The sequence below is a fragment of the Erpetoichthys calabaricus genome, chromosome 18 (assembly GCF_900747795.2).
Source record: "Erpetoichthys calabaricus chromosome 18, fErpCal1.3, whole genome shotgun sequence".
Classification (NCBI taxonomy): Eukaryota; Metazoa; Chordata; class Cladistia; order Polypteriformes; family Polypteridae; genus Erpetoichthys; species Erpetoichthys calabaricus.
In genome coordinates, this window is record NC_041411.2 from 37,688,341 (window position 1) to 37,704,004 (window position 15,664).

Consider the following 15,664-nt stretch of genomic DNA (forward strand, 5'->3'; position numbering starts at 1 on the left):
ACAAGAAGAGATTTTTTTTTCTTTACAGCATCTGTCATAACTCACCTTATAAAAATTTAAACCCATCTTTTCTGAATGTCATTAAAGAAGAGGGAAAAGGTATTCAGCCTGACAGAAATTCTCAAACCTCACTAGTCTATGTAAACTGTGGACCCCTTTCTTCTTAATTTAAAGTCTTTAATAATTTCTGGTTATTAACAGATATGTGTTGTAGAGAGTATTGCAGTAGAATGTAGTGACCTAATGGATTTAGCCTCATTTTTGTTGCTTTTTTATAGTCCTAAGAAGTACTGCACATTTAGTTATCCAATAAAGATGATGGTGCAGCTGTGGCAGGAAAGTCTGTACCAGGGTGCTAGAATGAAAGGTCAGTCTGTTGGTGGAACCATGGATTCAGGAGGAGCAATGTGGATTTCATCCTGGTTGTGGAACATTGGACCAGCTCTTTACCCTCACGTGAATTCTCAAGGGTTTGTGGGAGTATGCCCAAACATTCTATATGTGTTTTGTGGACTAGTGTGCCTGGTGGCAGGCATTTTGGAATATGGGGTACCGATCCTGCTGTTATGGGCTATTTGGTCCCTGTACGTCTGGAGCGAGAATTTGGTTTGCTTTGTTGGCAGTAAGTCCAAGTTGTTCCTTGTGGGTGTTGGCCTCTGCCAGGGCTACCATTTGTCACAGAACTTGTTTGAAATTTTGGACAGAATTTCTCAGTGCTGCCTTGGGGCCAAGGAGGTGGTCCGGTTCAGTGACCTCAGGATTACACCTCCGCTGTTCTAACAGTAAGAAGTTGCAGTAGTCCAGTCCATTGCTAAACCTGATGTTGTGCTGTCAGTTATGTCCTGATCCTGAGGATGTTATACGGAGTAAATCTGCATAAGTGAAAGATGTGGTATAGCGGGTCCGCGGCTACAACAAAATATGGCCAGGTTTTAAATCCATAAAGCAGTGTCAGTCTCCATGGGCGCGATTGCACGACCGTAAGGAGTTAATGAGGTAATTGAGGCGGGTCACACCTGCACGTGTGGGTGTGATCGTTCTTGATTGCTTCATTGGCTTTCTGCGGTGTGTGATTAAGGCGATGTGCCCACAGAGATGTATATGTATGGGCCCAGCACAGGGAGATATAAATGATGTAAAAGAGAGAGAGAGGAAAGAAAAGAATAGAAGGAGGTTAAAGGATGGAAAAGGCAGTCATGGGAGATGATCCAGACACCAGGAAGGAGAAGGCAGCACGAGCTGGGGCTCCAGAAGGGAGCGCAGGTAGAGGTGCTCTAGGGGCTGGTTCACCCCACTGACTAAGTGTGTACAGTGGGGCGAGCGAGACATAAGACCTCCCAGTGGTTCCGAGGAGGGACTGTGTGAGCGCAAAGGAAGATGGGAGGTGTGCCGACCTCGGACGGTCTGGCTGTGCAGTGTGGCGGCAGCCAAGATGGGGATCGGCAGAATGGAGTTTGTGCTGCAGAGGTTCTGCCGACAACGCCTGTGATGGGTGAGCCGGGGAGACAGAAGGTGGTGGGCTGCGATCGGGTGAAGAGAGACTGCATTTTAAACTCTATTTTAACGGATTTATTTATTATGGATTTCATCTCCACGTTTCACTGATTTTATGGATTTTTTTTTTTTAACACTGCTCAACGGATACTTTTGGTTGTACTTTTGTTTTGGATTGTTTGGATTGTCAGAAACGATTCTTGCAATGTGATCAGTGAAGGATAACTGGCCATCGATCACCATCCCCAAAGTTGCATAATGACTTGGTAGGTGTTAGTAATAATGAGCCAAGTTTTACAGAAAATAGGGGGCTTTGAATAAATTAACTGGCTGGGATAGTGTAGCACCCTGTGAGGGAAGAAAAACATGCCAGACAACATTTTCTCAATGCAGGTAAAACTCACTGGACTTTATTATTGAACATGCTAAAATTATATACATAACTGTTGACTCTCCACTCATCACCCTGCCTCCTCCCAGACTTCAGTGTGTATGAATTGCAACCTTACAGACAATAACAACGATAACAAGGAGTTCTGACTTTGCCATGTTGACCTGGAGATGTTATTGTTCAATCCAAGCAGAAATATCCGTGAGAAAAGCTGAGATTCTGCTAGAGACAATGTTGTACTCTGGAGGGAATGACTGGTAAGCCTGTGTTTCATCCTCAGTATGAGTTAGTTCCATTATCGTACCATGAGTAACACCGAATGTATTCATGGTAAAAAACAGAGCAAGTTCAAACTGTTATTTAAGTGTAAGACTCAAACCTGTAGACATACTGTAATATACCCAACATAAATTTAACATATCATGGTGTTTGGGAGGAAAAAAATCTACATGCCAAAGAGTCTGTTATTATTGACAAAGGGTAAAGACAGGCATGATGGCAGGACATAGTCTCCCAGGGCGTCAGTATTGGAATAAAGCTGGTGGCAAAGGGTGTTTATGGACCTGTTAATGCTCATCATTAGTCATGATGGCCACCAACCTCAGTTTTTCCACTGTCTCTAATATCTGGGGTCAGGTCTATAATATGCCAGGCCTTCCTAGTTAGTCTATACGGGCATCTGGGACCCCCTATGGTAATATTACTCTTACAGCACATCACAGTATCGAACAGCAACCTAGCAGTTTTCACCTGGTGGAACATTCCCATCCGCTTGTTGAACACATTAATCTCCTTAGCATTATATTTAGCCCCACAAAAATGAGTCAAAACCATTGAAGTCTTTTTCAACAATAAAAAATGTTATTACATGTAACACAAACCTGTAAATACCAAAATGTCCACATAAATACATTAACAAAGGTATATGTAGAGCCCACCGCTGTACTGATGCCGATTTAGTACACATTCTTCGTGTGATATGTTTTGAGACACAGCCAGACAGTAGAAGCGTGTTTCTTTGTGCACTTGTTTAGATTTTTTCTGACACAAACATTGACAGTTGCCGCATTGTCAGCAGTGCATAGAGGGCAAACGTCTTTCTTGTCCTTCTACTTGATCAGTCTTTTTTCCTTTTTTCCCCCCAGACACTCACTTGCATCCCGCTGTGAAGTTCTACAACTGAAGTCACCAGACACATCATGGCAATGCCATATGCATCAGTCTCACTACCTTTGTCAGAGTCTGATGACCAATTTACATTGGCATCACTATTGCTTGATTTATCTAATGATTCAGTTTCAGTTTATTCTAAAACTGGCTTTACAGCTTCTCACTTACACACTATTCTAGTTTGGTTGTAGGCTTCGCACCACTCATGAATGCTGATGAGTAACTTTAGAGTGGCAAAATCCATAGAAATATTCACGATTTTTTTAAAGCATAATATAATTTCACTCACTAGACAGCAGCAGATTACTGCCCCGAGCGTTATTTAGGCTTAACACTGCAAAATGCATCATTATATGTCACCCCATATCTGACTCGGGGTTAATTGTAATAGCATAGTATTCCAAGCCCAAGTCACACTTAATGTTAATGACAAGGAGGTTGAAGAACCTGAGTTTCTTCGAAAAAAAAAAAAATGATTCTGCTCTGTGCCTTTTTGCATGGCAGGCTGTTGTGTTGTCTTCTTATTTCAGTCCTAAAAGTTTTGCTGCAGCATCACCACCTCTCCTGCATGGCAGATTTCTTTGTACACCAGAAGTCCTGCACTGTCTTTGCCTTAGTAGTTTCTCCCTGCACCACTTGACAAAGTCCTCCTCTTGCATTTCTGTTTTCTCCTTCATTCTCAATATAGGTAACAATGGAGTAGTCCACTGAGAACTTCTTTAGTTAACAAAAACTGAAGTTGTACTTAAAATTATTTCTGTAAATGGGAAAGGAGACGGTACCGTTACCTAAGATGCCCTCATATGCTGACCACCATCTCCAACACACACAATCCTGGGCTCTCATAGACTCATCTCTCCGCTAGACACTTTATGATAATGGACACTGGGAATATCAGCCTGTGGGGACATTGCCTTGAGCCTGTTCCCCAAACTGAGAGCCAGGGTTGCATTGGAGATGCTGTATAAATCACAGAACAGAATACTCCGCAGAGTGCCAGCTTTGCCCAGGATGGGTCAGCTTCTGTCAGAGCATTATTTGTGTGCAGACTCAGTAAATTAAGTGGGCCATGCTTGTCTAGAAGAAAGCTAAAGTTACAATGGAATGTATTTTTAACATGCTTTGAGAATTTGGCTAAACTAAAATCATTGACACGGTAACTGCTGTGATATCTTTATACTAATTTGAAATGCTTCAAGTGACATTTTGACCTGAGAACACAGTTCATCGATACTTCTGAAGGCAGAGCAGGGCAGGCAAACTCGAGTTTGGTCCTTTTTATTTCAATCCCAGCCGGTACTGACAGTTTTAAGTGATCAACACATTTACTTTATATATTTCCCATTTAAGTAATTGTGACGATTGTATATGAATAGAGCAGAAATAACTGACCAAAAAAGCTAGTTTTTTGATATTAATGATGTTACTAATTTTGCACATATGCATTATATAAAGAAAGAAATCGTGGCCTATCTTTTGCTCTGAACTTGAAATGTTTTGTTTTGGCAACATCAGGGAGTTGTTAAAAATGAGCATAAGGTAAACAGTCTACAAATAAGGTGGCTGCATGCACATTTTTGTTTTCTTTTTTGCATGTATCTAATGCCCTCTTTATCGTTTGCAGAGTGTATATTCACTGGATTTGGGGTGTCATGGGGGATTTCCCAGATGTAAACGCTATTGACATGAACAGTATGTACTGTGATGAACAGATATGTGAGAGTCTGAAATGGGAGGGTTAGTGTCTGCTTTCCAAGCCTAGAGGCTACCATAGATGGACAGTATGGATGGATGGGCTGTTCCGTTTCCATGTTGTGAAGCTTTGAAAGGACAACGAAGGACTGCACCATGTGCTTCCTCCAGTACACAGGGTGGCAGTGTGCCTCTGGCGTAGTTCCTGCTTGGTCAACCTCAGGGCTGCATGGGAGTTGTAGTGCTGAAGGGCAGTCCTGTTGGGGTTCTTGGGAGCCACTAGAGGGAGCTGTTGGTAGGAGGTTCACCTGTCAGGAGGAGTTGCTGCATGTCCTAGATGTGCCACCTGGCTATGGAACTAATGTGCTGGGAATACTCACGGGTCCGGGTTAAAAAGGAGCCCTCCAACTCACCAAGATGAGTATGCTGACTTGTGACAGACAGGAAAAGAAAAAATCAAAAATGACCGGGAGAAAAGTAGTCAGAAAATAGAGAGACAACACAATTGAGTGTCAGAACTAAAATGAGAATGGGTAAAAAAACAAGTGCAGATATTCAGAGACTGGGAATGGCAAAAATAAAGTTCTTAATCGCAACAAAATGGGAGTTTATCCATCAAACATGGATACCCTGAAATCGCAGAGAATAATCTTTAAACCATTGTTACAATGACATCACCATTGGACCTGTCATGGAGCATTCTCTGAACATTTGCCAGTGAGACAGCAAATACAAAAGCTTTAAAATAGTGGTGTTCATAGGAAAAGCAAAATGGCAATTTTAACAAAATATGAGCTTTCTAAATATGTCAGATACACAGTTTTTGACCAAATATTTTTCGAATTTTTGAGTGTCAAAACCCTGGAGCCATATATGCATTCTCTGGATTATACTCGGCAAGGGCATAAATAATTTATTGAAATCATAGATCATATGAGCAATGAGTTGGAGATGGGAGGGCACAAGCGGAGGAGGATAAGTGAGAAGCAAAGTGGAATAACATTATTGTGGTCTGTGGAAGACTGTTTGAAAGGTATTTTAGGAAAAAAATCATATTTGAATTGTGTCTGTGCAGTGGTGTCTGAGGTTTGGAGGTTCTGCAGTGCCCCCAAGTCAAAGTACAAAACGTTAGATTCATCAAGATTAGGATCTGTAATCTCTATGACATCAACAGCATTGGAAATTATTTTAGGATTCTGACTTTTATGTATATTGTGAGTGCACATCAGTCAGTGGCACATATGGCCTTAAGCTTGCTAGATAGACTTGGAACGTGGCCCTTGATTTGTCAGTGAGCGCCATGTTGTTGCTGGCAACTATTGGCCTTCTACATTTAATAGTTCAATTTAACAGATGGTGCACCAGAGGGAAGTGTGGTATCGGGCCAGTTCTGCATGACTGTTGAGAATAAGTGTGACAAGGTTGAAAGAGAGCCTGCAAGAAGTGACATTGTAGTCACAGCAGTCAAAGCAATGTGTGGGGCCTTTGCAGTTAAGAAAAATTTTCTTTAGCTTAGTAGAATCAGTATTTGTGGTACAAATGCAACAGGGAAGGCAGGACGTGCAGTGTTGGATGGTGGTTATTATATAAGTCAGGGGTGTTGAACTCTGGTCCTGGAGGGCCGCAGTGGCTGCAGGTTTTCATTCTAACCATCTTCTTCATTAGTGACCAGTTTTTGCTGTTAATCAATTTCTTTTGCCTTAGCTTTAATTAACTTGAGTCAGGCTCTTTAGTGTTTCTCTTTCCTTAACTAGCAGCCAAACAATAATGAAACACAAAACAAGCTTCCACACGACCAGCTGACCTCTGCCCATCTCACATTATCTGAAAATAAAGAAAGGTGAAGGTCTCAGTCAGGCTGATCTCTCCGGTCACCAAAACATCTTGAAGGTGTTCTTCGAAAAAACAGAAAATGAAAAGTTTTAGAAATGTCTGCTGTTGCAGAATGAGAGCAGCAACAAGCGGTGGAATTAAATAACGGGTTTAGTTAACAACTTCTAATTAAGAGATTGGCTGGAGTGAAATTGGCTGGAGTTTAAAGCCCCAGTTTAGCCGGTCATCTGCTGGCTCGTTTCACATCTCATTTCTGTTTGGCTGTCATTTAATGAAAAAAAGAATCAATTCAGAGGACTGAACCCTTAAAAACAGGGCTATTAAAATGAAGGAAAAGGAGTTAATTAGCAGTGAAAACCGGTCACTGATTAGTAAAAGAGTTAGAATGATAACCTGAAGCCACTGTGGCTCTCCAGGCCTGGAGTTTGACACCCATGATATAAGCGGTCCCACAACATTTCCAGGCTCAGTAGCTAAAAACATTTCATCAACACTTGGTTTTCAGAGTAGGACATTTATTTGTTTCCTCCAGCTGTAAAGCTGATGTCATTTTATGTGACTTTCAGTTGTGGACCATGTCAGACACACAGCACACTCTTTTCTGATTAGCTGTGCGATTCTGCCATGTAAAGGACTGGCATACTGTTCACTACATTTTCGCCTTATACCAAATATTGGTAATCACTGGCTCCCTGTGATCCTAAACTGGGCGTTTTAAATGTATACTTATAACATTTGCTCATTTCTTGTCATTTGATTACATACTATGCACAAGCTTAACCTCTCCCTCACTAGTTCTCACTAGACGGCTGTTGCACACGCATGCACAATGCTATTATCGATACCTGCAGGCAATGTCTTTGTGAAATAATGCTATATTTCTGCAAAATAATCTAATGATCATTGTGAAATAACATGATTCTTTTGCAAAATATGGCAGCAATACTTTTTTGAGTGACAAGAATAAGCTTCCATATGCAAGCTAAGATGTAACCAGACCTCTAGCAGTATTTTGTTTTATTTCATTTCGTATAGTCATAAACTGTGTCTTTATTTAGGTTCTGAATGCTCCGTGTTGGTTTTAAGGGGCAAATAATAATGAAATATAATAAAACAATTATTTATAAATATTTTTAGAAGTATGATATAAAGTATAAAATGTGCTGAAGCACCTTCCTCTCATTCCCAACCTACATTGGGCTCCAGCTATTGAAATTTTCAGCAAATCTTCCAAAATTCACCAATTAATTAAAACATGAACTAAACTGATAATTACTCCTCCATAGTGCATGGCATGCCTGCTCATACAACTGATTTCCTAAGCTGTGAGTTTTTGCTACTTCACTTGCTGCTTCCGTTGTTTTGCTACCGGCTGACAGATCTTTTAAACTGGATTGGGGATTCTGAAGCTCTGCTCCAGCAGCTAAGATTTTACGTTTTTGATGTTTCCTTAAAGCAGTGTTTTTAATCTTCTCAAGAGATTAAAGATTTTGGCTGCCACATCAAGTTGAAACATATCCTACATTGAACATATTTACAATAGGTGTGTGCTTAAAATTATCTTTTGCTGCAGGAAGATTGAGTAGAAGGGTTTTCTTGACACCCTTAAATGGGAATCGACTGAGGACATGCAAAGATGCTTAACTTAAGCCAGTAGAAAAAATGCAGATTTAAAAAGCTTTTTAATTTTTTTTTTTTTCCAAATTTGTAAAAATGTGCATGGAAGATGTATGCCTGGTCTGGAATCCGAGTGCTTTCTGAATATTAAATTGTTGGTTGAATATGCTATTAAAAAGGTAAAGCTTAATTAAGGTATCACTGCTTTACATTTGTTTCTTTATAAGTTATTATATGAGGTAACTTAACTTAGTTCTGCATATTCTTGTAATTTTCCGTCAATATCAATAAGGATGTTGTGACTTCTGGTCCACAATTGAACTTATCAGACCACATTTCCTTTTTTGTAGCCTTTACTTGTTCTCCCCTCTGACGTTTCGACAAAGATACTCATCAACAGGCCTTGTGTTGTATTTTCCCTCTAAACTGATGCTTTTATTTTTAGACTAGCTGAAGTACTCTGTGTTGTCTGAGTATATGTATAATGGGTTAAGGAAAGAAAGCACATATTCATGTTTTTTAAATGTTCACCCTTTTGTAACCATCTGTCATCTCCACTACCTCTGTATCTATTTTGCCGGGTCGAGAATTTGTTCCTTTTGTGTCTGATTAGAGTCCATAATTCCTAGGTGAATTGGAGCGGAGTGGTGTCTCCGAGGTTAGGGATCTGCACTGGCAATCGGAAGATTGCCTGTTCAAATCCTGTAAACGGTAAAAGTGACTACTCCATTGGACCCATGAGCAAGGCCCTTAACCTGCAATTGCTCCTTCCTGGGTATGACATTAATCTGCATCCAGCCCTGCATGTAGGCCCTCCAACCTGCAGGAAAAACTTGGGGCACTCCAGCCACCATAAAAAACCTCCTACTGTTCCATTCCATCTGAACGAGTGTGGTGCTGAGGTGTCACCCATTGCATGGCTGCACTCGGGTCCTAATCTAGGATCTTGAGGTGGTTTATTATGTGGTGGGTGCGACAATGCTCTGTACCAGTGCATGCTCCTAACCTTCTCCTCCTCCTTCTCCATGGTGAATTGGAACCATGACTGCTTCTTCTTTTAACTTGCTGGTTTACTGTAGTCTCACAAATCCTGCATTAATAATGTGGATGGCTGCTTGAATGACTGAAGTCAGCTGTTTTGAAGTGATGCATCGCCCAAACCCAATAATATTACAAACACCCCGGCAGTGAAATTTTTCAAACACCATTTAACCTGGATATTATGTGGGTTCAACTTTATTGTACATGCAGCATTTCTTTAAGATCATCTCGGCCATTTTGAAATAATGCACTGCTTGGTTGAAATCCCCTATCAAACTACCTTCTGTGAAATTTTTGAAACACTATATAGCTTGTATTTTAAGTCGGACCAACAACAGCCTACATGCTAAATTTTTGGGAAATTGGTTGTGTCATTTTGGCATGATTGGAGAATAAACAGACAAGATGAGATCAGAAAGTTGAAATGAAGTCCTTAGTGTATAAAACAGATGAATTACATCAAACAAAGCCAAAAAACTCCAAAGCTATACAGAAGGCATTATAATTTTATTTTAATATAGATGAGCTGTGCTACCCCAATAAGATGGGTTGAAATCGAAGTACAGTAGAACCTCTGGTCACAAACGTTTCCAAACACGTACAAATCGGGTTACGATCAAAAAGTTTGCCAAAATTTTGCATCTGTTCACAACCACACACTCTGGTGGCGAGCAAAAACACTGGCGGCCAGTTTCCCTACGCGCGTTCGTACGCGCCAATGATTTCCCATTCTCCGTTTCCCATTTTCTTTTGTTTGCGTATACAGGGCCTAACAAAGCAGCTGATGTTGCAAAAGGAGTTACAATGTTAACCAAGCAGAGGCCTCAAGTGCTGGAAGAGGTGGAAAAGCTGTTGCTAGTGTGGTTGAATGAAAAGCAACTTGCAGGGGATAGCGTAAGAGAGCCGATCATGCGCGAAAGCCAGGAAGATTCATGGCGATTTGCTGAAAAAAAAATCCTTCTTCGAGTGGCGAAGGTGAGGAATTTAAAGCCAGTAGAGGATGGTTTGAAAAGTGTTGTAAGAGAAGTGGCATTTAATTTTTTTCCCTGTGCTTAAAACTCATAAAAAACGTGTTTACAGCGAGCGGTTCGTAAGGGTCTAGCGCAAACTCTTACAATGTTAGTTTTCTCTGTTGTTCGAGGTTTTCTCAGTGTTATTCAATGGACACTAGACATGAGTGCTGAACAGTGTAGAGAAGCCCATGACAGGGCACACACACACACACACACACACTCTCTCTAACTGATTGTGTGCCAAATTATAGTTCAAAATCAATCCAACGATCACATCTTCAGAATGTGGGAATAAAACCAGGATATCCTGTAAAACTGCTTCCTACCTTGACAGACCAAGATTTGAACCCATTGTCTTGGACCTACGAGGCAGCAGCACTAACCACTACTCCACCATGCCACTCGTTTCTACTGAAAATTGTTGATTTTGCTGTTCCTGGTTTCGATTGAATTCTTTTCCTTCACTATCTAATTGCTTCCATTTTTTTTTTTCTTGGATTTAGCCTTTGGAGTCACTAGACCTACGCCTGCATGAAAATACAACAATACCTTTCATCAGCCCTTTTATGCATGTGAAATCAATGCAACAAATGCTTTTCTAATAAATAACATCTTGGCAGCTAATTGTCCCAATGGGAGGTATTCAGGAATAAAAGGTTGCATTCTGTAATTTCAGCTCATAAAGAGCGCTCAAATAAGCTAGGTCCCTAATTATATTTGTAAGTTCTTAATGTGTTTTTTGAGAAATCCTTTCTCATTCCCAAGAAATTACTAAGGACAAGAAGCTGGACGGTGTTAGTCCTTTATATAAAAAGATGAGTGTGCCAGCCAATATAACCCGTCAGTTTATATGCTTTATAGGCAAATATCTAGAATCATCTCTTTAGTATAGAAGAGTCCAAAGGAAGAAGAAGGAGATTTTGATGTGGGAGTTTTTTGAGGAAGATTCAGGAAGAATTTTTGATTATAGCCGAGCATATCATATCACATACCTCAGCTTTCAAAATCCATTTTATATGCTGCCAAAGATTAGGATAATAAGTAGTTGTGTTCAAATGGGTTCAGAAATGCCTTAAACACAGAAAACAATGCTTATGGTACAAGGAAGTTTTGCTGAATTAGTTGAGGTCAAACAAGTGTCTTCACAGAGGTTGTGCGTCCTCTGTCTTTTAAAATTTGGGTAAAAATATAGCCAAGTACATTTTGCATTTAGGTGGATATGCAGGAGAGTCGGCCATATCAGTATAGAAGAGTTGGACAGATATGAGGCAAATAATGTTTAATGTGTCAAAATGTTTAATGTCTTACAAATAATATTTACTCATTTTCCACCGCTTATCCGAAACTGATTTACGGGGTCAACAGTCTAGGCAGTGAAACCCATATGTCCCTTTCTCCATCCACACTTGCTAACTCATATTGTGGAATCCCAAGGCGTTCCCAGACCATCTGGGAGATATAATCCTGGCAGCAAGCCCAAAGACTTTCCCAGGGACTCCTCCCAGCTGGTCATTCCCTTAAAACCTCCATAGGGATGTGTTCAGGAGTTATCCATATCAGATACATGAACCATCTCAATTGGCCCCTCTCGATGTGGAGGGTCAGCAGCTTTACTCCAAACCTCTCCTGGATGTCTGTGCTTCTCACCTTATCTCTCAGTGAGAGCCCAGTAAACCTGCAGGGAATGCTCATTTCACCCTCTTGTACCCACAATTTCATTCTTTCAGTCATTACCCAAAGCTCATGACCATAGGTGAGTGTAGGGACACAGATCAACTGGTAAATCGAGAGCTTCACCTTCTGACTTAGCTTCTTCTTTACCGTTATAGATTGGTAGAGCGACTGCATAACTGCACTCACCTCCCCTATCCATTTATCAATGTCACAAAAATATTCATTGTAAGTTCGCAAATTTTGTTTGACCTCAACATGTTTGGCATATGAAAGACTTGAGGGTTCTAGTTCACAACAAGGCATTGAAAGAAATTCAAATAGTTAGGTAGTGTCCATGATCCATGGTATAGGGCTAAAGCATCTAAATACTTGTGAGTGCCTTTCTGGAATATTTTGTGAAATGGTGCCCTCATTTTTACAAGAAAGACAAGGCACTCCTTGAGAGAATGCCAGAGAGAAGCTAATAGGACTGTGGAACTATGAAGAAAGACAAGCAAGTATAGATTAAGTGGTGACAAGTGATAGCAGTGCTGAGCGTCATGAAGGGAGCTAATAGAGTGGATGCCAGTTGTCACTTTAAAGGAATAATCCCCCCCCCCCCCCCCCCAAACCACCAAAATCATATTTTTTAAATATGTTACTTGCCCCATGTAGTTTGTAGTGATGTTGATAAAGTTTTTAAGGAGAATGGACATGACAAAGTTTTTGAGACCTATTGGTGACCAATGTTTGACAACAACCAAACAGCATTAAAAAGAAATATTCATGATAAAAATCTCATATGTAAAGTCATTCAGTCATAGGCTCTTGGATATTTTGCTTAAAATATTGTTTAACAAAAAAAAAATAAGTTGCCCACAAGCAGGAAGCCCCTTTAAATGTGATCGTACCTTTGAACTGAAGGCAAGACTCTTGACCAATGAATGATGGGGAAGAGTTATTAATTTAACAAGATTTTAGCAGAAAATGCATGCATTTTACCCATTGTGAGCATACGACTGGATGACTTGACGTGTGGATTAGGCGACAGGAGTAACGTTTGAATTTTTTATGAATGTTTTTGATAGCTTTTGTTCTTTTTCAGAGTTGGTCACCATTGGGTCATATTCTATCAGAAGTTTTGTCCGTAATCCTCAAACACATAAGACAAACATTTTTCCTGTCATTCACTACCAACTACATGGAGTAAATAACATATAAAAAAGTATAATGTTTGGGTTGAGTAATCCTTTTAAAATTGTACCTCGGTGATGTTTTGTCTTGGTAGAGTAATATGTTGCTCTACTTTCCCCTATTGTATTATTAGTAAGTAGCCTTTGTCAAAATGCCTAATCTCACAGATTTACCACTGTTTATAAAGTATTTAATCTCACAGATTCACCACTGTTTATAAGGTATTTAATCTCACAGATTTACCAATGTTTATAAGGTATTATAGTATATAACTTATCCCCACCTTCCCTTCTATATCTATAACCTCAGGCAATTAGGTGTAGTAAAAAGACAAGCAGGAGTTAAGTTACACATAAAATAATGTATTATTGATAATAATCATAAATAATAACAATATACAAAGTACATTTGAATATTGGCAACCATACAACCTGATTAAATGGTGATGTGTAGTTCAGGCAGCACACAGACTTGTTAGTTATTTAAAATGTCGCTAGTTAAGTCATCTTTGGTGCTCAACTTTCTTCAGAACAGACCGTATGCCTGTTCCAATATGGCTGCTAAACTGTGGTCTCCATCGTGTTGTCCTTTCAGTTCATGGTGTGATGGTCTTCATCAGTTTGGTAAGAAGGATACTTCTTCATCATATGTTGGTTAGTAAGAGAGAGAGAATATGGTTGAGCAAGCAGGTTTATAGATTATCTGTCCAACCCCTAGAGCCAATAGGACATCATGATACTTAAAAGCTTCTGATCCAAGCCAATTCCCAACAGCCATACTTCAGACCAATGGGGGAATACAACATCTTAAAACCTGCCACCCCCAAGACCATATGTTAAAGTAACCTGGCTTCCTTGCGGGGGTTGAAAGACTTCGCCAAACTGGTTTAAAGCACACCCCCCCCAACTCTGTCGTAAAATTCAAAGAAACTCAGTCGTAAAAGGGGGGTTAGGGGGGCAAAGTAACACTAAGTTACATTGCTTTGCCTAAATTACAAATAAAGACATACAAAATATTTATCAAGTTATATGCAAAATCTCACATCACAACAGGTGACAACACAGATTACTTGTTATTGGTTTAATTTCATAAAAATGTTAATGAAGTGTTTTCTTACACAAATTACAATGTGGACATACTGTATGAGAACAAGTTACTGCATATTTTAAATTGAGAGTATCACCTTTTGGATTTGATAATATACAGAAAACCTTTGCTGAACTGGACAGAGGGGCTCTGTTTAGCTAAATGGCCTGCTCTCCTCAGCACTGTTCATTTGATCTAAATATGTAATTGCCAGTGCAAAAGACGCAAATTTTTTATTTGCCTTCCTAACTGAAAACTGAACATCTCTAAATTGCAGGAAGGAATGGCCTTGGAGAAAGCCAAAAGATAATCAATGCACCAGGAAGATATGCACAAATCTTTTTTTCCCCTTGCTAGTGGGCCCTGTTTTCTTATCACACACCCTTTCAATATCAAATGATTCCTTAATGAAAGTGCATTATTATTATCTATGGTAAAGTAATAGCATTCAAAGGGAAACTTCCCTTAAGTCGATAAGGTATTCATTATGATGCTAAAATTAGTGTGTTTCTCAAAGTGAATGCCAAGAAGATGCACATTTGTAATCTGAGTATTGTGTAGGAAGAAATGTTTTTTTTTTGTGCCCTGACATTGATCTATTATTCTGGCTTTGTATCGTGCTTTGCTCTGTTTTTTAAGGCTGTTATTTAACCTGTTTCCTGGATTCTATTATAGTACAATTTTTTTTTTGTTAAATCTGTCATTTTAAAATTTTTGTCTTGGAAGAATAAATTGCTTTTTATATTTCTTTATTTCTCAGTTATATCTTCCCTACTCCATTAGAGTCTGTTTTGCCCTATGATGTCTTTTCTGTTTAGGACCACTTTAATCCAGCGTCATAATTATATCACAGAATGACTGATAGTTGTGGTTAGCTCATAACCAAAATTTTCTTTATCTATAATTTATTATGGCAATGAAATGGAAAGTGGCAGTTTGAGAGACGTGAACGTGCTCCTGTGCAGAATATTCTTGTGTGAAGCTGCATGTGATTCTTAGCAAAGCTTGTGTGTGTGGTTTGCACTCCAGTTTTCTTTAACACATGGATCATATTATATATGAATCTTATCGGTGGAACCATTTGTTAAATGGACACTTGGTGTAAATACAGTGTTACCTATTATACCAATTAAACTTGAAATCTGTCTCTCCGCCTTTGAAGGGCTTCATTTTGGTCTCTAATGATGAGCATAACATGAGCCTGGCAGGGCAAAGTCTTGAACATATTGAGAAATAGATGAATAATCATCATAAAGCAAATATGGAGGAAAACAAAAAAATGAGAACACTGGGGAATTAGTACAGCAATTAAAGCAAAACGGAACTGGATCAAAATCTTGTCTCATAGACTATGTGTGAAGAGATTGTATGTTCTCCCAGAGTCCCGTTGGTTTTTCATCTGGTTTATTGTCCAATGCTAGGCTTACATGTGTACACTTCAGGGAATTTAGTAGAATTTGATGTTATTTGCTTAGTAAAC

The 15,664-nt window shown here is 39.5% G+C and overlaps 1 protein-coding gene across 8 annotated transcripts in view; it reads left to right on the forward strand.

Moving 5' to 3' along the window:
• Window positions 1–15,664, forward strand: part of grip2b (glutamate receptor interacting protein 2b) — a 458,459-nt gene that overhangs the window by 363,619 nt on the left and 79,176 nt on the right. The gene's annotated exons all lie outside the window — the stretch shown is intronic.